Genomic DNA, 21650 nt, shown 5'->3' with positions numbered 1-21650 from the left:
CTTCAATTTCCTTCTTTAGTGTTCTGTAGTTTTCATTATAAAGATCTTTCACATCTTTTGTTGATTCCCAAGTATTTTGTTTTTTCTGAGGCTTGTGAATGGGTAGTTTTTCTATTTTCTCTTTCAGAGGATTCATCTCTGATGTATAGAAATGCATTTGATTTATGGGTATTGGTTTTATATCCTGCTACTTTTCTGAATTTATTAATTAATTCTAGAAGTTTTCTAGTGGAGTTTTTTGGATCTTCTAAGTATGGAATCATGTCATCAGCAAATAATGATAGTTTGAGTTCTTTTTTTCCTATTCATATCCCTTTAATTTCTTTCATCTGTCTAATTGCTCTGGCTAGAGTTTCAAGGACTATGTTGAATAGAAAATGTAAAAGAGGGAATCTCTGTATTGTTCTAGTGTTAGAGGGTATGCTTCCAATTTTTCTGCATTTAGAATGATGTTGGCCTTGGGTTTGGCATAGATAGCTTTTACAATGTTTAGGTATGTTCCTACTATCCCTAGTTTTTTAGTGTTTTGATCATAAAAGGGTGCTATATTTTGTGAAATGCTTTCTCTGCATTAATTGTTTTAATCATATGATTCTTATCTTTTTTATTAATGAGTTCATTTTAACTAGGTATATATGACAGAAGCATTTTTTAAAAATATTTTCAGTTGTATATGGACACAATACCTTTATTTTGCTTATTTAGTTTTTTTTTTTTTAAATCTGGTGTTGGGAATCAAACCCAGTGCCTCACAAATGCTAGGCAACCACTCTACCACTGAGCCATGACCCCAGCATGGCATTTTGATTCATTGTACACAATTGCAACACAACTTTTAATTTCTCTGGTTGTACACGATTAACGATGTAGTGTCGCACCATATGTGCAGTCACACATGTACCTAGGGTAATGATGTCCATCTTATTCCACCATCACTCCTGCCTCCTTACCCCCTCCACCTCTCCCTCCCCTTTGCCCAAAGTTCCTCCATTTTCCCCATGCCTCCCCTCCTCCCTGTTAGGGATGATTCTTACCTTTAAGTCTATTGATGCAATGAATTATATTTATTGATTTCTGTATGTTGAACCAAACTTGCATCCCTGGAATGAACCCCACTTGATGATGGTGCATTATTTTTAATATGTTTTTGATTGTGATTTGCCAGAATTTTATTGAGAATTTTTACATCCATGTTTATCAGGGATATTGATATGAAATTTTCTCTCCTTTATGTGACTCTGCCTGGTTTTGGTATCAGGATGATACCAGCTTCATAGAATGAGTTTGGAAGGGTTCCTTCCTTTTCTATTTCATGGAATAATTTGAGGAGTATTGGTATTAATCCTCCTTGTAGGTCTTGTAGAACTCAGATGTGAATCTGTCTGTTTCCAGGCTTTTCTTGGTTGCTAGGTTTTGATAGCATCTTCTAATTCCTTACTTGAAATTGATCTGTTTAAGTTGTGTATGTCCTCTTGACTCAGATTGGGTTGATCATATGCCTCTAGAAATTTGTCGGTGTCTTCAAGGTTTTTTTTTATTTTATTGGAGTATAAATTTTCAAAATAGTTTCTAATTGTATTTTGTATTTCAGTAGTGTCTGTCGTGATATTTCCTTTTTCATTACAAATTTTAGTAATTTGAATTTTCTCTCTCCTTTTCGTTAGAGTGGCTAAGGTTTTTTCAATTTTATTTATTTTTTTAAAGAACCAGCTTTTTGTTTTGTCAATTTTTGAATTGTTTCTTTAGTTTCAATTTCATTGATTTTTGCCCTGATTTTAATTATTTCCTCTCTTCTGCTATTTTGATGTTTGTTTGTTCTTCTCTTTTTAGGGCTTTGAGTGGTAATTTCAGGTTGTTTATTTGTTGACTTTTTCTTCTTATAATGAGTGAACTCCATGCAATGAACTTTCCTCTTAGCACTTCCTTCATAGTGTCCCAGATAAGTTGTATTGTAGTTCTCATTTAATTTACCTCTAAGAATTTTTTTATCTCCTCCTTAATGTCATCTATTATCCATGAATAATCATTCAACAGCATATTATTTAGTCTCCAGGTGTTGGAGTAGCTTCTGTTTTTAATTTTATCATGGATTTCTAATTTCATTCCATTATGGTATGCAGGGTAGTATCTCTATTTTTTTGTATTCGTTAAGACTTGCTTTCTGTCTTCCAAGTGATCTAGTCTGTTGGTGATGCTTTCTATTGAATTTTTTATTTGGTTTATTGTTTCCTTTATTTCAAGTATTTCTGTTGTTGTTGTTTTTTTTCCAGAATATCTCTTTCTTGACGTAAAATCATTTGCTACCTGTACTTTCTCCCTTATTTCCTTGTTGGTGTGATCAATGATTGCCTGTATTTGCTCATTTAGGTCATTCTTTAATTCACAGATCAATTTAATTATGTATATTCTGAACTCCTTCTCTTGACATTTCATCAACTGCGCTGTCCATGGATTCTGTTACTGTAGTATTCTGGTTTGTTTGGGGCACTTTCTTCCCTTTTTTTATGTTATCTATGTGTCTTCCTTTCTTGCAGTGTGGATCTGAGGTATAACAGTTTCTACACTATAATCTTGTAGTATCCGTTCAGATTATCTGTACCTCACTTTGGTGTTGGGCTTCCAGACCCTGCAGGTGTCCTGCAATTCATGCTACTGCAACTAAAGGTGGTGGCAGCAATAGCAGAGTTAACTCCAGATAGCAGTGGGGGTGTCCCAAGATAGATGCAACCTCTTTTAGAGATGGGGCTGGAAGGGTGGGCCTTACACCAGTTTTAGGATGCCTGTTCCAAGATGCAGCTGCTTCTAGGCCCTGTCGTCGCAAGATGGGGCTACTGTGTGGGGAGGGCTAATGGATAGTCGGGGTCTGGGCTCTGGCCTGGGTCTCTCCAGTGTGTGTCTACCTGTCGGCGGGGGTGGTCCTAGGCCTGTGCTCCTGCATGGGTAATATTCAACTTGTTAATAATTTTATAGCATCTTGTATATCAGGGAGGATGTTTTATCCTTCTAGTATGCAGTAGCAGCTACTTAGTATTGTAATTAGTTGGTCAAATGAATAGAGGGATAATAGTAATAATAATAATAATAATAATAATAATACACAGTGGCACACTCCTATAATCTCAGCGGCTCAGGAGGCTGAGACAGGAGGATCACAAGTTCAGAGTCAGCCTCAGCAATGGCAAGGTGCTAAGCAACTCAGTGAGACCCTGTCTCTAAATAAAATACAAAATAGGTCTGGGGATGTGGCTCAGTGGTTGAGTACCCCTGAGTTCAATCCCTGGTAACAAAAAAATAAAAAATAATAATAATACATATATTTTGGTGGAAAGAATTACAAACTTTAAAAAGCTTATTTTAAAATTTACACATATTTTTATTTTTAGTATAATTATTAACACATATTAATTGTACACATTAATGGTTTCACTGTGATATTTCCATGCATGTATATATCATGTTTTGATCATGTCTGCCTTCTACTCTCTTGTCCTCCTCTCTCTCCCCACTCCCCCAGTTTGCTTTTCCTTTCCTAACAATCCCTCTTCTAATTTCAGGTCATATTTTTTTAGAAAACTAATTTAAAATAATAATAATAATAACAACAACAACTTACCAGGTGCCAGGCACTTTACTAGGTTAATGCTGCATAGTAAAATATATAGTCCCCACAACAACCCTGTTGGAGAAGAACCATAATTCTTCCCATTTCACTGATAAGTCAATCACGGCCAAAATTTTTATGAAACTTTCTAATTTATCATAAGTTGGTACAAATTTGAATCCAGGTGATCTGGGTCCAGATCCTTTCCTGTACATCATTTTAAAAGATACGCTTTTTAAAAGAAATATATAAATTGTTCTTCTTTGACTGAATGTCTATTTGCCATTTTAGAAAATTGATGGAAAATTGAAAATCCAGATTACTTGGTGACTTCTGCTAGGGCACAAAATACTTATTGTAATGTGACCTTTGCATTTTTTTCACATGCTCCTTCAAGACAGTGGGACATTTCTTAATATATTTTGGCTTTGGCAAGGTTATGCATGTTTGACACACAAGAAACACCATCATGGTGAACAAAATGTCCCGTCTTTCTCCTTAAACTCCAAATTGCTCAGGGCCATAAGATACAACCCATGGGTTTAAATTTGACACTCTCAATTTCCTCCTTTCATATTTGTGGATCTCATTCTCAGGATGCTGACATTTTACCTTTTCTACATCCCTGTCTTTACTCCTTCCTCTATCCCATCATCTGTCTTAAATCTTTAATCTCTTTGCTACACCTCTTCAGAACATGATGGCTTTTGATGGCACATGTCTCCAGTGATGGGGCATTCCTTGGGGAAATCCATTTTCTTTCAGTCTTGGCAGGGAAGATCAGCCATTTATTATATAAAACAAAGGGAGTATTCATCAGGTTCCCAATATACTTGCCTTCAGCTCTCTTTTCCTCAAACTCTTTGTTCACCCAGGTTACACTTCTAAGTGTTCCACATCTTATTTTGATCTCATATTTTGGAACCTCTAATATGAAAGATCTTGATATCTCCCTCTCTCTCTCTTCTCCTTTCTTTTTTTCCCCTTCCTTCCTTCCTTCTCTCCTTCTTTCCTCTATCCCTCTCTCTCTGAAAAGGAGCTATGCTTTTCATATAGAGAATTAAAATAAACAACTCTTTTTGTGACATTGCTCAATTTTATTATTAAATAGTCCTTAATATTTTTAATGTGAGGACCTATTTCCTCCACTCTATAAAGCTTTCTGATACAGAAGATGAAGGGTAAACACTATTGTAGCTAAAAACAGATAACTACATATTTTCTGAATTTATGTCATTTTTTTACTAGCCTCAAGAATACTTACAACCCAGTAAGCAAATAGTATTTAGCGGCTGCCCATGTATACACAGCCCTCAATTAGGCAGCATACCTTGTACATAGAGAAAGACATGGTTCTGGCCTTATAAACACTTAATTCTTCAGTAAAATGGGTATAGAAGCAAAAATAATTATTTTGGTTAGAGGATTCTATCAGCCTCTTCAAATATTTCTTCTTAAAGAAACTGTATAAATAATAGAGAGTCACCAGTTGGAAAACATTAACGTTTTGAATACCTTTGTGTCTCTTCACACCTCTTATATAACCATTCTCAATTACAGGAAAAAACCCCACCAAAACTATGAAGGGACTTTCCAGACAGAAGTAAACTGTCCCCATAGGAAATAAAAATCTTCAAAGTGTCCCTTTCATTGAACTTGTTTCTCTTCCTACAACAAATGGACACATCAGACATAAAATTTAATTGAGACACACTAAAGTAAGGGTCTGGATTACCTGAATAGGAGAGGTTACAGCATTCCATTAAGGAGACACTAAGGCACTAACAACACATTGACTACCAGATATTATATAATATTGAACTTCTAATCACCATTGACTATTTGAACCATCATTTATTTAGGATTTCAATAGTCTCTCATTAAACTCTGCTGTGTGCTTCTATTTTACATTTCTTTTCTGTATGTTTATTTTAAGAGCCAGTATACATATTGACAATTCTTTGACAGCAAAGGAAAAACCACCAGGAGTGTATCTGTTTATTGAGGACTGACAGCTTTATAGCTAACATAAAAATAATCTAATGTTTATTGGGGCAAATGTTTGGACTGAGGATTAACTGAAACTACTGAATAGAGAAACCCTTTTCATCCTATTCAGACTTTTCAAATAGGGTTTGAAATCTGTGACATAAAAACTTTTTGTGTTGATTTCCTTAATGTTCTTCCCTTAATTTGTCCCACTGCTCTCTCTCTTCTACTTTACTTCAAATTATGTTTTACAACTGGGTTTTTGAAGTAACTAAAATCTTGAGGACAGAGATGCTACTGTTCAGAGTCTCATTGCAGATTTCATGGGCCATGCAAACTTTCTAGATAACAGTAAAGCAAAGTCTAAACCACCCAGCTTATCACATAGGCTTTTCTACTGTTTTATATAGCTTGCACATAATAAAAGTACTTTGTGGCCATTGTCTTTTTGTTTTGTTGTTTTCGTCATTGTTGGGGGTAGGAAGCAGAGCTTGTTTTAAACTGTTTTAAAACTAGTCTTAAACTATTGAGATTTTTTAAAATTTTTCTGTTTTACCTTTATCCAGATACTAACAACATTACATTATTGTCCTTATTTTTAATGAGACGTTTGAAATGTCTTTTAAAAAACACAGCTACGCTTCTATTATGTGAAAATATCACTCATTTGAAAATAGTTAATCTTTTAGAGTAGAAACAGTTCATTAAATATTGCTAGGTCAGCAATGTTTGACTTTAATTTTTTTTTTATATTGGTGTCAATTGTAATTACCACAACCATCTCTTTTCCCAACATTCTTCCACCAAAAAGTGAGGAAGAATTTTATACTCATCCAATATATCCTATCAGAGTTCAGGTCAGCTATTAGTACTTCTCTCTTTAACACAATCTCCCACCCCAGCCCCTCTCCTGACCCTATTTTTCACTGAATAAAATATATGGGAGAAAAAAATTAAGCAATTTAAATGTTGCAGAGGAGCTTTTGTGGAGCTAGAAATGGAAACGAGGTTTCCTGGATGAGTCCAGGCCCTGAGGCAGTTAAGAAAAGTACATTGGCTCTTTCTTCTTAAAAAGACTGTCTATATTCTGCCAAAGCTGGTATGTGTGCATTTGGATAGCTCAGTTTTCAATTTCTTTATTGGAGCTATCTATGGGTAGGTTTTTGTGAAAATGTACAAGAAGACTCTGGAAATATCAGAATCCTGTAGCAGCTAAGCAATAAGTTTTTTAAGGTATTTTACACCAGGTGTGCACCTAAAGCAAATGAAGTTAGTGAGCTACTCAAGGGTCAGGATTCTATCATACCCATGTGAGTGTCCCTGGGTCCACCTGTGGGAATGCTTGAATCACAGATGGAATTCTATAAATGTTTGTGGATCTAGCCTATATTAAAATGTTAACTCTATGAAGATAGATTTGGTCCTTTAAAAAAAAAAGAACATTACATACTTTTTATTTACCAAGTAGAACACGTGATTTATTCTTAAATAGAGTAAATCTATTCTTAAATCCTTTCTGCATCATGTCCATAGTGGTGATGATTGCCTGCATTTCAGAGCACTAAAATGCCTTGACACGTAGAGACTGCAACTCAGTTGGCAATTAGGCCATCGGTGGAATATACATTCTGTTCCTACAGCAACAACTTGTTGATTCTTCCTGAAAGCTAACTAACTTAGAGATTTGTGGGCCCTCGTGGTTTCCATTGTGCAGTACTTCTCTTTCTTAATAAATGAGGGAGGTCGTCTTATCCCTCAGTCACATGCCATAGTTGTCCTTTACCATACACTTTCCTTGACTTGTACACTCTGGCACAACTCCTTGACATTTAGATTATATTTAGGTTATACTTGTTCTAAGGGGACTATTACACACACACACACACACACACACACACACACTTTTTTTTTTCTGTGTTACTTCGGCATCTCCCCCTACCTGAAGCTACTCTACATAAACACCTTGTTACTTCCCAGACATAGCTCATGGTACGAACACGATTCTTGGTCTCATTTTGTGGATTTTGTCCCTGATTCCTCTGGGTTGGTGACAGGAATCTCGGGCTTGCAAATTTTCAGTTCCTGCCCATCATCTCAAGAAGTACTAATGAGCTTCAGCAGAGCACATGAGCCACACTGTGCTGATATTTCACAGCACCACACTGACCCCACCTTTAGAAATAAACTTTTCCTCAGCTTAGAGCTTCTATGGTAAGAAATCTAGAGGTTATAAGGAACCTCTTATAAATCTGTCCTTCCTATAAAATCAAACACAAAAATCTCTAAGTTATTGACATTTTATTTTATGCTTCTTAAAGACGTCTGGACCTTAGTTAGAATCTGTTAGGTAAGCAGAGTTGTCATGCATGTATGCGACACTCCCAATTCAAGAAGTTTCGGGCTCGGGCTGTAGCTCAGTGGTAGAGCGCTTGCCTGGCATGTGTGAGACACTGGGTTTGATCCTCAGCACCACATAAAAATAAATAAAATAAGGTCCATCGACAACTTAAAAAACTTTTTAAATATATAAAATAAAATAAGATAAAAAAAGAAACTGGGTTTCTGAAGTTGGTCCGACAGTCAGGTAGCACAACAAAACTCTGCCCTTAGCAGTATTTTCCTCAGGATGGATTGGTTTACTTGTAACTTAAATTTGGCCAAATGGACTACTTTATTTATGATCCTTAAGATCTCGATAACAAAGTTAAAATCATGCTTTAGCTATGAACCACTCAGCAGGATTCAAAAGTCATTTTCTAATTTTCTTACTTAAAAAGTGGTTTTCTCCAAACCCCCATGACAAATAGATTTTTAACTATATCACTAAGATTATTATAATAATATTGTCATATTATGGGGCTCCCAGAAATTCCCTCATTTCCCCTTGAATCACAAAGTCATAATAAATAGTTTTCACTAGAATGGTCTATTGGCCCCCAATAATAAAACAAATGGAATAAATCCATAAATTAATGCTATAAGTAAAACTTGAACTATTTGAGATTCATGTTATTTTTTTATTCTGTTGCTTTTTTAGTCTATTTTATATATGAACTAAAACAGTAGCATGAACAAACTTTTTGTTGTTTTTTTCTTTTTTTTAATTTATTCTAAGTAGTTATACATGACAGTAGAATGCTTTTGATACATCATACATAAATGGCGTATAACTTCTCATTCTTTGGGTTGTAAATATTTTATTCCTTAGACAAGAGTCTAATTTTTCTAGGATGTTTATCTATATCATCAATAAGCTGCTCCACAATTAAATTTTTGATTCATTATGTATTATTAATTTTCCAATCCTGTTTCAGTCTGAAACAAGCATATTACATATTGGTATTACTCATCTATTAAAAGACATGTTGAAATGCATTAAGAGTGAGAATTGGTTTTTCCCCTTTTTTCTTTTGAAAAAAAATAAAACTCTCTTTGGGAGAAATGAACAATGAACATCACTAACTAGGAAATGCCTTCTTACTCTTTTTTACTCCCTTGTTAATGCTCTGAGCACCTGCCCCTGATTGCACGTGTTTATTGCCTGCATGATGTTTTACCTACTCTAACCTTGGCCAAAGACCATTTTAAAAATATTTGCCTAATGCTTACTGATTGACAACTTCATCTCTATTAACTATTTATTTTCCTTTGAGATTACCTTATATGCACTTTCCAACCCTGTATTCTTTTCATAGTCTAATAAAATAAATGTGTTTCATGAACATCTTTGATTTGCTTCTTCTTGCCAAGTTTTTTCCTACTTTTTTTTACTGATCTCCACAATGAGTGCTTTACTCCAGGTCTCTTAAAGGTGTGTGTGAGTTGTTGAAGTTTCACTGTATACACAGAACCGAGCCAAAACTTGCCATTTGCAAGATAAAGCCAGAAGAGAATAAAGGCCATATGTCAATACAGAGAAAACGACTGACTTCAGCTCTTTTTTTCCCCTCCTTGGTGTTTATAATTATTTCTATGGAAACTGCACGTGGATTTCTGAGGATTGAATTTGACCCTGGGGATGTACACAAGTAACTTTGAAAACATTTGGTCCATTAACTTTGGGTTCATCATATACTTAAGCTTATCCTTCTCTTTAACTACTAACTGCAAAAAACATGACATGTGTGAGACCATCATGACATTTGTGCTGAAAATTTTTTGTGTCTTTAGGAAGGGCAGGAGTGAGTGAGTGAAGTGTTATGAGAGGCTGCTTCTCTTTACTGTTGATTATGAGGTTCAGAATAGCATGTTGGCTTTCTCATTCACAGTTCCTCAGTGCTTTAAAGTGTGAACCCCAGACTCTTCCATTTATTCTGTTCAGATTTTCCCATTAATGACTGTCAGGAATACAAGCAACTTGTTTATCTATCTCTTCTATCCTTATGCCCCCTACAACCTACCTCTATTTTTTTTCTTAACAAATATTTTTATGATTTGGGATATCTCAAATAATCTGAAAATTCTTTTGCATTCCCCACACAGTATGGAGAAGTGATCAGATCACAATACCTTTGCCTGTATTTTGCTTTTTTTGTAGCTAAACGTGTATAAAAGTATGCATGTGTATGCTTGTGATACTTTTATTTTACTCAGATTAGGAGAAAAAATGTAACCCCATTTCAGAAGGCTAAGAGCACTAAAGGAAGGCAAGCATTAGCAAACAAGAACTAGAGAGAGGAGTTTTAGGAAGAGAGAACCAGAGAGGACTGTTTTTAAGATGCAGGGTGTAAGACGTAATAGGATCTGTACTGACCATAAAGATGTTTTTCCTTGATGGAACTCCATATGGTATTGGGCACCTGAATAATCTTCCAGAATGCAAAAATTAATCCTATAAATGGTTTTTAATTCTTTTAACAAGAGAGTAAATATTGTATTGAGACAATGAAAAGAGTGCACATCTTTGTGCGGATGAATTAAACTATAGAGTTTTTAAAGAACAAAATTTACAGAGTAAATGTATAAATCAAGCTCTTACTACATAAAGGTATCTACTTCATGTGTCCAGTCCTAGATTTTTCAGAAGATCATTAGTTGGATGTTGTCCTTTGTGCTCTGTAGTTGCCTACACTTTGGACATTTCACAGTTTATTAGCAATGTGATTGCAAACCAATTTTTCTATTTATTTAATACTCAGGTCAACATTTTGATGGGGGAAGGGTATATTATAACTCTTTACTGTGGGTTTTCAATTATCCATGTGGTCTGCCTCCCATTAGCAAGAATAATTGGGAACTGGATGTGTAGAATACAGATTCACAACCATTGAAAAATGCCGTTAGGAACATGAATTTTACAGTCCTCTGTTTAAAACTCTTCAAAAGGATCATGTTTTTGTGGAGATTTCAAATATGAGACCTTGGATACCCACTCTTCTCTCTCCCACTCTCCCGCTTTCTTCTCCATCTTCCTCTCTCCCTCCCTTTCTCGGATCTGTCTCTGCTCAGTGTAAAATATTACCCTATTCTCTCTCTCTTTAGGATTAGCATGGGACACATCACATGAGCCATGGAATAATTTTAGATTCTCTAGTCATATGGTTTAGTTGATGGCCCAAGTATACCTCAGGGTATTTATTTTAAAAGAGAGTACTTACCTAGTTACACTAATTTTTTTTTTTAGTATCATTTAAAAAAGACAAAATGTAATTGCTTTTTAGAACTTTTTATTGAAGCACAGTATAACAGAGACAAGTACACATGAGTGTACAATTCAGTAAATTTTCACAGGCTAGACACCCATATATGCACCACTCAGAATATTTGCAGCTCCCAGAAGCATCCTGGTGCCTCTTTCCAATTACTGTTATGCACTACCCCCACCAAAGGTAAGGGCCATCCTTATGTTGACTCTTTAATTTTCAAATATTCCATCATTTTCTCACCAGGTTTATTGGCTGATTTTTGTGGGAGAGCAAAGTGGGGTGGTTAATCCCCTATAGCTGACTTCTTTGCATTGTGGGATTTTCCTAGCTGTTAATTATTAACTTTTCCTTAAAATAAAACTTCCATTGTTCAAGGAGAAAAACTCCATGAGCACAGTACATGTGATATAAATCACTTTTATGTCTGTGAAACAGCTGAGTTTACATTTTTATTACATTGTTTGAAAAAGTATCTTTTCATCTGGAAAGAATCAGTTTAAAATGTGATTGTCAACACAAAAAACCAGTTTTCTGTTTAAAATGGCTGCCAGTGGAGCTAAGAACTATAATTAAGCCAGATCTTTCTTCATAGACACTAGTTACTAAAACCTGGAAGTTTTTGCTGAAATTTGCAAAATAATTTTTTTTTACTTTAAAAAGCAGGTAAGGCGTTTTTGTTGTTGTTGTTGTTTAGTTAGTAAGCAAAATAATAGAAGTAAATGATTAGTGAACAAAAATATTTTTTAAAAGATAGAATGCTTCACTGTGAAAGGTAATTTATTGGTGTAGTTTCAAGTTAAATTTAAAGTAATATATACATTTATAAAGTGTCGCCTAATAGGAATATTTTAGTTGGAAAAAGATGTTTACCTAGCTAATTTGCAACTTATATCATAAATTTCTCTCTAAAATATTTATTTTAGATTTAAATAAATCTGAGAAGATTCTTTTAGAAATATTCCACAGTTCAATTAGATTAGCCATTCTATTATAGGTATACTGAGATTGAAAGCCTACAAAATTTTGCTTATGTTCATTAATTTCTTGCTATTTATTTTGAAATAATTTTAAAAAGGAAGTATAGGTCTTTTGATGGTATTTCCTGCTGCATTTAATTTTGAACTCTATTATTAAATAAAATTTTATATATACCATGTTCTTTTTATTACTGAAATACTCTGGATGGTATAATAGAGATTTTGACTGTAACATACACCCTTTTTTCCAGCACAATAATTCCATGATAGATATAGTTTTAGAATCGTCCAACCTTCCCAAATTCCTGCTTTGTAAAGTTTATTTTTCAAAACATAGGGCAGTCATCACTAAACAATTGTGTATGCTAACTGACCTTTCATCTTAAACCCAGATTTCTAAAATCCCATTATTTTGTGGCTTTTTCAACAGAGGATTTATTTAGGCTCAAAAGTGTTGCAGCCTTTTTGGAGAACTAAAATTCTCCATGACTTATAATAGAGTGAATAGTGAAAACTATTTAAATATGAGCAGAACCCACCTTTTTGAGTTTTTGTCCAGCATGTGATGAGGTGTAAAATAATTTTGTGGATTTAATGCTGAATTCATAATTATTTCTATGAGCTAAAACAGAGTGAACTCATCATTCAGCATTTTACCTGGCAAAAGCAGAGTTTACCTAGTATAGCAGAATTTTGAAGGCCGAAGGAGAAATACAGATTCTTTATAGTTTTAAACAGTATAAAGTACCAAACCCCCAAAATTAGGATTGAAAGTAATTGAAATTTTGCACAAATCTAGAGTTTTGATGGTGATGATTTATTTTGGTTTGGACATTTCCTTTGAGCTAGCTAGTCATTATTATTCTACTTATTACCTTTGAATGATCACTGTAAATGCACTTACAACCTAAGATGTCAACACACTTCAGAAGAGAAACTTAACAAAAACACTTCGGGCTGCTGGAACCAATGGATATTTATGACTAAGTTAAATTAAAGTTAGTTAAATTACATCTTATGTTCAAAGCTTCTGACAAGTACTTTGCACATACCTTCTTCTCTTTTTATGCAGCATCAATTTAGCTGGAATACTGTTCTTTACACACACACATACACACACACTTACACACTCTTAACTACAGGAAAAAGATGAATTTTTATATAAGCAAGATTAAACTTTTTCCTGCTTATCTTGTTCTCTGTATTTTTCTTACACATTTTCTTTTTATTCTTTCCTGCCTACAAATGTATTTGTGTTGAATGACAGGCATAGGATAAAGTAAATGCTCCCTGTTTTCTTCAAGGGGTTTGATAGAACTGAACTTTCAGGAGAGAAAGGTGTAGCAAAATGAAACCATAATAAATAACCACTTTACATCAAACCTACCAATGATTTTCTTTTAAAGGAATGGCATATTCTTCCATCCATCCTTTACTCCAGTCCTTTTCCTTGCTTATGTTTTCTCCAAAACAATCTATGGAATACTTTAAGAAAAATCAGATTCTCTATAGCAGAACTTCAAACATCAAATGACTTCTACTATTCATCTTACCTTATTTATTTATGAGAAATTATCATAGCAATGTCAGTTAATAATATCAACTCCAAATAATTCAGCTACCTGTAAAGATTTTTATTTGTCAAAAAGTTAATATTTATATTGTTTTATTTATCAGTGCAAAAAGGACATTAAGTGGAAAATATTAATAAATAGTCAAATGTTAATACATCATTGGAATAAAATATATGTACAAAATCAACAAAGAAATACTAGGTTAAATTTTTTTATTTTTTTAAATATTTTATTTGGTTTCAGACAGCTAAAATGAGCAAAGCCAATCTACAAAAACCCTGTTTTCACCTGTAATTTATATATTCAATAAGTTTATTAATCTATAAACCCCTATAGTTAGAAAAGTGATCTTTTCTAGGTAAATAAAATAACTAGAGAGAAAGCAGTGACTTACTTTTTTCCTCAGGGCCAAACCAGTAAGACAAGTTTAGTTCTCTGGACTATGAGGTCCTCTTAGGAAAGAAGAAGACAGATAGATGACAGCAAAACACATATTTTCTGTATAGAATCCAAAGGTTTTCATCAAAACTTTAAACATATACATAGACACATTCCTTAGTCAGTTGTGAAAGCAGAAATGCAGTTCAAATATTAAATATTTCAGAGTATTTTAAAAGAATATTCAGAGCCTTTTTGTTTGTCACCACATACAGATCTAGGATGCCTGTCCTCAGTTGCTGTGGCCATCCACAACTAAAAGGCAGCCTAGTGCTTGGGCTTAGCTGATCCATAAAGAAGGTGGGCTGAGAGACAGCATCCCCAGCTGTCCGCCCCAGTGGCTCGGCCTTCCATGACCGCCACTCTTTGTTGAGAATTGTTGGCAGTGGCAGCAGTTTGCAGCTTCAGATAAGAGCCGCCGATTTCTCAGGTAATGCCCTCGATCAGAGCCCTGATGACAGACTGGGGAGTGCAAGTTTTTTCAGGTGCTCTGTTTGCTCAGTAATCCTTCAGTGCCAATCTCCAAAGAGTGCGCGGAACCCATCGGTAATGGACATCAGCCATTAAGCTCGTAGTATTTGTCATCTCTCAGGTTACTGCTTTGTTATTCTCAAGTGATGAATGGATGCTGTTATGCTTTAAGAAAATAAACCAATGCTGTAAATATGTCCAGATTTATAAAAGTGGCCACTTTATTTCTCCCATTTTTTGAGAAGTAAATGCAGAGTATTTCTGAAATACTAGACTTTTCCTTTAAAAATACAAAGAGAAATGTGCTTTACGTTAGTGTTTGTAGTTGCTTAGAGTCCACATCAAACAAATTACTCTAAGCGTCTATAACATGTTTTCACCGTGGTTTGATACAGTTAAGTTTATGCCTTGCACAAGCATTCTGATGAAAACAGGCATGCTTGCAAAGAACTATTCCCAGAAACCATTTGCACTTCCGTGGAAAAAAGAAAAACCAAACAGGGAATTTAGGTGTTAACTATAGCATGACACCAAAGCAATTCTCCATCTTGGTTATTCCTATTGACTAGGTATGTTTCTGCATCACAGGAAGAAGTAATAATTTTTAAAGACTTGTTATACTTCAGTAAGAAAGTTTCTAGAAAATGATATTCAGTATTTTTGATCCTTAGTATTATTTAAAAATGCTTAGTATTGAACTTAGCATTGTTTTGTACACATTTATGTATTATTAACCTATTTATACAATTATTGGGACTAATACTAATTCTGTTTATAATAAAATGGACTGTATAGTCACTCTTTCCACCTTTTCTAAGTTAATGTCAATTTCTATATTAATTTTTGAAGATCTTCAAGAGTTTGTCCTTTTGAAAGCACCCAGAAATTAAATCCTGGGACTGACATGCAAAGCATGTTTTAAACCCTTTTGAATTTTCATCTATTGTTTTTGTTATTCTTTTTTAAAAGTACGACTGGTCCCATTTTTAAAGAAAAAGAAAATTAATGGTGACAGTCCTGAGGTGATACAATAAATGAACACCTCACCCCACATGGTTTTCATGGCCTCTTAGGATATTCTGCATAGAATATATTTCAAGTTCCATTTCATTGACTTCATTTCAGTGTGCTTTCTATTCCTTTTCTCCTACCCACTGCTCTTATCAACTAATGCAAAACTCATTCAAGTATGTGAGAGCAGGTGTCTTGTGATATTAGTGAATCCAGCTCACCCAGGGACACTGAGAAAGTGTGAAAGAACACCATCCAGTCCCTGCCCTAAGACTGGAACTGTCATTCTTTAGGCTCTTAATATGGCCTCTGAGACCATCAAGCAAGGAAAATCTCATGGAGGACAGTGGCTGTGTGTGTTTATTTTATTACCACGGGCTCATAATTGCCAGAGAGATGAGGGGTCTCACCTCCATCGGCTCTAATTGCTGTGAAGGCCTATGAGCTTCCACTGAGGCCACAGCATGGCTGGGAACATTTCCTGTACTGAGGCTGGGGCCTGGGGTGCAGGGCGATATGCCAAACTCTTTCAATGCTTCCCTACCCCCATTTTTATACCACTTTTCTCCTTCTTTGTCATATGCCCCTTAAAAGGCATTTTAAACTTTCAGGAGCATCTAATCAGATGAAGGGAGCAATTAATTGCATAGGTCTTCTGCACTCCAAGAGGGGAAAAGAAAAATCAGTCATCTCAGGACTCAAAGGAGTTTTAACAAAGAGATCCTTGAGCAAGGATTAAACAATCTACAAATTTAAACTCTATCTGCAAAATGATATCCCTGGGGATTTATTTATTTATTTATTTATTTTTACAACTAAAAAATATATTTATTTTTTTTAATTTTTATTATTGGTTGTTCAAAACATTACATAGTTCTTGACATATCATATTTCACACATTTGATTCAAGTGCGTTATGAACTCCCATTTTTACCCCGTATACAGATTGCAGAAAAAAATATGGAACGCTTCACGAATTTGCGTGTCATCCTTGCGCAGGGGCCATGCTAATCTTCTCTGTATCGTTCCAATTTTTTAGTATATGTGCTGCCGAAGCGAGCACTCCCTGGGGATTTAGATACAAATTAGGAATAAGCTAAAATTCATTTAGTGGTGAACCTCTGGATTAATTTTCACATGGAGCTGTTTTAATTAGGCTGTTCTGAATGTACTTGTCCTTTACAGAATATCTTTTTAGTAAATTGTCCATAGAACAGAAAAATCACCTCCAGGCTTCTCAGCATTTAGATTCAAGTATTCAAATGTGGACTGTTTTTTGTTGTTGTTGTTGTTTGTTTGTTTTTGTTTTTTAATGTCAGTATATCAGTTGTATTTGAAGAACAATATAGGGGCTTGAAACGTGCCGAACAGCAGGGAACAGGAATAACCTTAATGAGTGACCACTCTGGTGCTGAGTCCTTTATACACATTACATTATGTGATCTTCACAACAACCTTTGAGGTAGGTTTTATTGTCCCCATTTTATAGGTGGAAACTGAGGTGCCCAAGTTCCCACAGCTAATAAATAAATCCAGGAATGTCTGATTCCAGAGTTCATGCTCTTACCTATTATATACATATATCAGGGTGCCTTCCAAGAATCAAATCCACTTTCAGGATCCTAAAAGACTAGAACTATCACATTTGTCACTGAGAAATAATGTTCATTGATGCTACATTTTTTTGTTTCTATCAAAATGCTTCACTTATTAAAGCAAAATTTCAGTATCCCTTTCCAGCTGATCCCTGATCACATAATCTGTACATTAAGCACTTAATAAAGATGTGTAAAAGTCTCCCAACTGCACCGCAGTTGTAATATAAACATGCATTACCGAAATGAGAGCTCAAACATCCATTTTCCACAGGTGTTACTTTGTGCATGTCTGTTCTTGCACCCTCGTTATTCTTCGTGCAGGGTAACTCCATCTGGCCCCCTGAAAATGCTTTCATCAAAAGAATGCTTTAATATATGACCTGAGCATGCAAAGACAACCAGCTTCAAATTGAACTTAAATTATTCAGGATGCTGACACAGTGATCTATATAACCTGTTCTTCATATTGTAATTTTAAACCACATAACAATGGTAATGCTAATAATAATTTGTATTCCAGTAGCACCTTTTGGTAAGAAGCTCAAATAGCTTTATGGCTATTGTCTCAATAATCCTCTCACCATCCCTCTGGGATAGGTGAGAGAAAATATATACATTTTCACCTTTCACATGCAGAAAGTCAGGAGAATTTTCAGGGTAACTGGAAGGGGAGTGTGTTGATGAATCCAACAAACATAGATCTTGTTTGTTTGCCAGTTAGTCTGGTTTAGTTTGGTTTTGTTGTCCAAGACACAAACAGAATCAGAATAGTATAGCAGAGAAAGAAGCAACCCAAGAGCATATGGCTCACTCTGCTTAATTCATGAACATTTACTCTTATGCCAAAGAGGAATAGTCAGATCTCAAATGAATTTCCCTGATCTGTTCCTATAAGAGACCTATTCTTGAGCCATTTTTTTTTCTTCAAAGGCACAAAAATACACTGAAACTCCAAATTGGACTATTTCCCCTGGCTACCATCCTTTCTAAGAGCCCCTTAGGCCGAAGAATACTATTTCATGTGGGGGGATTGGAAATAGTAAGGATAGATGACATTCACAGAGTATCCAAAAATTCCTTTTTAGTTTTCAGTTGCAATGTTGCGCCTCTCTGCTCCCTATATATACCATTTTTAAAAAGCAAAGTGTCGAATATATATAGTACAGTAAATATGGAACCCAGGAGTTCCTCTTTTCTTTATCTATAAAATGGGAATCTTGGTAGTAGAGTCATGGAGTAAGATGGCAAGTGTTTGGCATGTGGTGACAACTTAATCCATGTATCTATTTCTTCATCTCCTCCACTCTGGTAGAGGGAAGAGAGACACAAAGTCAAACCAGCCTAGTTTGATTCCTTATTTTTGCTGCTCTTGCTCTTGTCTCTTTGTAGTTATTTGATCTGATTTATATGTCTGTGCTCCAATCTGGGAGCATTTGAGATGACTGCTTCTACCTGAGGTTATTTGCACTTCAGCTCTCTCAAACACTGGAAGAGATTATTCTTGACTTTATGGATGACAGGGATGAGGATGAGGTTAGCTCTAGAAAAGATAGTGTGCTGCTTAGGGGAGATGTCAGACCAATCTTGCACAGAACCATTGCTATGGCAGAACTAATTCTTAAATACTTCCTAGTCTAGAAGATACAAATTACCAGTGCCAACATTCTGGTAGCATACAAATCATCCAGACTATATAAATGTATAAGTTTCTATCAGGATTTTAAACTTCTTTCTTAACAAACCTGCCCATGAACCACTTGATCTATCTTACTTGTCGACAGCCACACACACACACATACACACACACACACACTCTCTCTCACACACACACACACACACACACGACTAGCCCACTGGTGTTCCTAACATTCCATATCCCCTATTTCCCCAACTCTATGACCAATTCCCCATATAAGATTTTTTTCTCAGGTGATAAGTATTTATTGTGCTAATAGTCAATGGAGATCAAATGTGTCTATTGAATTATGTACTAGAAAATTCCCCAAACCAGTTTAATATAAATATTTCTCAAAGCCTGCAAATAAGAACTCACTGATGGTGCCTGGTCTCTGTACTTAAAATGATGACTTTCATCACCAAAATGTCTAACAATCTGGATCATCATTTTGGTGGTTTAGGGAAATTTTCAACAACAATGACAACAAAAAAGAATGTGGAAATAATTTCTAAGCCCTTATGTTTGCTTCCATATTTGATTTAAAAATAATATCCATCCCATAAACACAAGTTTGGGTAATAACCCTCACTGACTAAAGGTTCTGGATGTGGGAAGTGTAGTTCTAGTTTGCATTAATTTCCTGGAAGAGGAGTATCAGCAAGAAAGCAGAATAGAAATTTTGTACCTTAATCTCCCCCTCAGTGCACCAATTTTAACAAATACTAACACAAAGTTGGGAGTCCAGGAGTCCCCTGGAGAAATCTCAGCACACTGTCAGAACAAAAACTCCAAGAATAGAAACATTAAAGAGAATCAGAAGAATAGTCTTTTTAACCTACATCATCCTTCCTTCAAGATGGCCCAGCTCAGTGCAAAAAGAGAGTCCTGTCAGCTCACAGTTCCACCCGCAGAGGAAAGTGAGTACAGTGAGTGAACTCTTAACCCCCAGCCTAAGTAGGATGATGACCATGGGACCTATTCTTTCTTTCCCCACTGAGAAATTTGAAATTATCAACATAGCTGAGTGGCTGTGAGAGACTGGAAACAGGAAAGAGACTGTAGTCTTGCAGTCATAAGAGTTTAAAACTTAATTAAACTGCTTCTACTATTTCATGAACTCCATCAGGAGGCCTGCCCATGAACTGCTTGATCTGTCTTACCTGTTGACAACCCCCCCCACACACACACACACATGACTGGCCCACTGGTGTTCCTAACATTCCATATCCCCTAATTCCCAAACTCTATGACCAATTCCCCATACAAGATTTTTTTCTCAGGTGATAAGTATGAGTCTTTTCAAATGGTTCCAAGCATGTGCAGTCAGCTCAATGAACTCTATCAGATCAGATGAGGGCACACAAACTTAGGCATTTCAAGGTACCACCTTAGGGGAAACCAGAAGAGGATTTTCAGCACCCTTCATGGTTTTGCAAAATTCAGACAAAGCACACAATCCTAATAATCCCCGCAAGTGGGAACAGGACATATGGGTGCACCTACAGAGAAAGTCTGAGAGCCTCAGAATCTCTAAGAAGGCTGACTGGTGAAGATATTTCTCCTCCAAAGTCAGTCATTAAACACTGAAGAAGATGAATACTTCTTTTTTCAAAGAAAACAACATAAGTCTTCAAAAAAAAACCAACATTAAAACCAAGGAAACATGGTACCACCAAAAGGAATACAATAATTTTCTAGTAGCTGATGCTAAAGAGATGGAGATACATGAATTGCCTAGTGAAGAATTCAAAATAATTTTAGTAGAACAAAATAGACATTATTTCTTTATGTATGTATATGACCAATGTGATTCTACAATATGTATAATCAGAAAAATGAGAAATTATATCCTATCTATGTATATCAAAGTATATAAGTGTATTCTACTGTCATGTATAACTAATTAAAACAAATAAAAAATTTAAAAACAAAAACAAAATAGTTTTTTAAGGAAGTTCAACAAACTACAAGAGAATACAGATCAGCAACCCAATGAAATCAACAAAATTATACCTTTAAAAATTGAGAAGTTCAACAAAGAAATAGAAATCATTTTTTACTTCCTTTATTTATTTTTTTTAATTTCCTATTTTTTTATTGGTTGTTCAAAACATTACAAAGCTCTTGACATATCATATTTCATACATTAGATTCAAGTGGGTTATGAACTCCCATTTTTACCCCAAATACAGATTGCAGAATCACATCGGTTACACATCCACATTTTTACATAATGCCATATTAGTAACTGTTGTATTCTGCTACCTTTCCTATCCTCTACTATCCCCCCTCCCCTCCCCTCCCATCTTCTCTCTCTACCCCATCTACTGTAATTCATTTCTCTCCTTGTTTTTTTCCCATTCCCCTCAAAACCTCTTATATGTAATTTTGTGTAACAATGAGGGTCTCCTTCCATTTCCATGCAATTTCCCTTTTCTCTCCCTTTCCCTCCCACCCATGTCTCTGTTTAATGTTAATCTTTTCCTCCTGCTCTTCCTCCCTGCTCTGTTCTTAGTTGCTCTCATTATATCAAAGAAGACATTTGGCATTTGTTTTTTAGGGATTGACTAGCTTCACTTAGCATAATCTGCTCTAATGCCATCCATTTCCCTGCAAATTCCATGATTTTGTCATATTTTAGTGCAGAGTAATACTCCATTGTGTATAA

General features: G+C 35.2%; 1 protein-coding gene and 1 non-coding gene across 6 annotated transcripts in view; one reads left to right on the top strand and one right to left on the bottom strand.

Annotated features, from left to right (window-relative positions):
* Window positions 1–21650, top strand: part of Slc25a21 (solute carrier family 25 member 21) — a 519050-nt gene that overhangs the window by 387604 nt on the left and 109796 nt on the right. The window lies entirely within an intron of this gene.
* LOC124104855 (U6 spliceosomal RNA) lies at window positions 16661–16769 on the bottom strand. Its single transcript, XR_006855540.1, has one exon. It is a non-coding gene; the product is annotated as a U6 spliceosomal RNA (small nuclear RNA).

The sequence above is a fragment of the Marmota monax genome, unplaced genomic scaffold, assembly GCF_021218885.2.
Source record: "Marmota monax isolate L192 unplaced genomic scaffold, Marmota_monax_Labrador192_F-V1.1 WCK01_AAM20220418_F8-fsc00001, whole genome shotgun sequence".
NCBI lineage: Eukaryota > Metazoa > Chordata > Mammalia > Rodentia > Sciuridae > Marmota > Marmota monax.
This window is presented reverse-complemented; position numbering and strand designations above follow the sequence as displayed.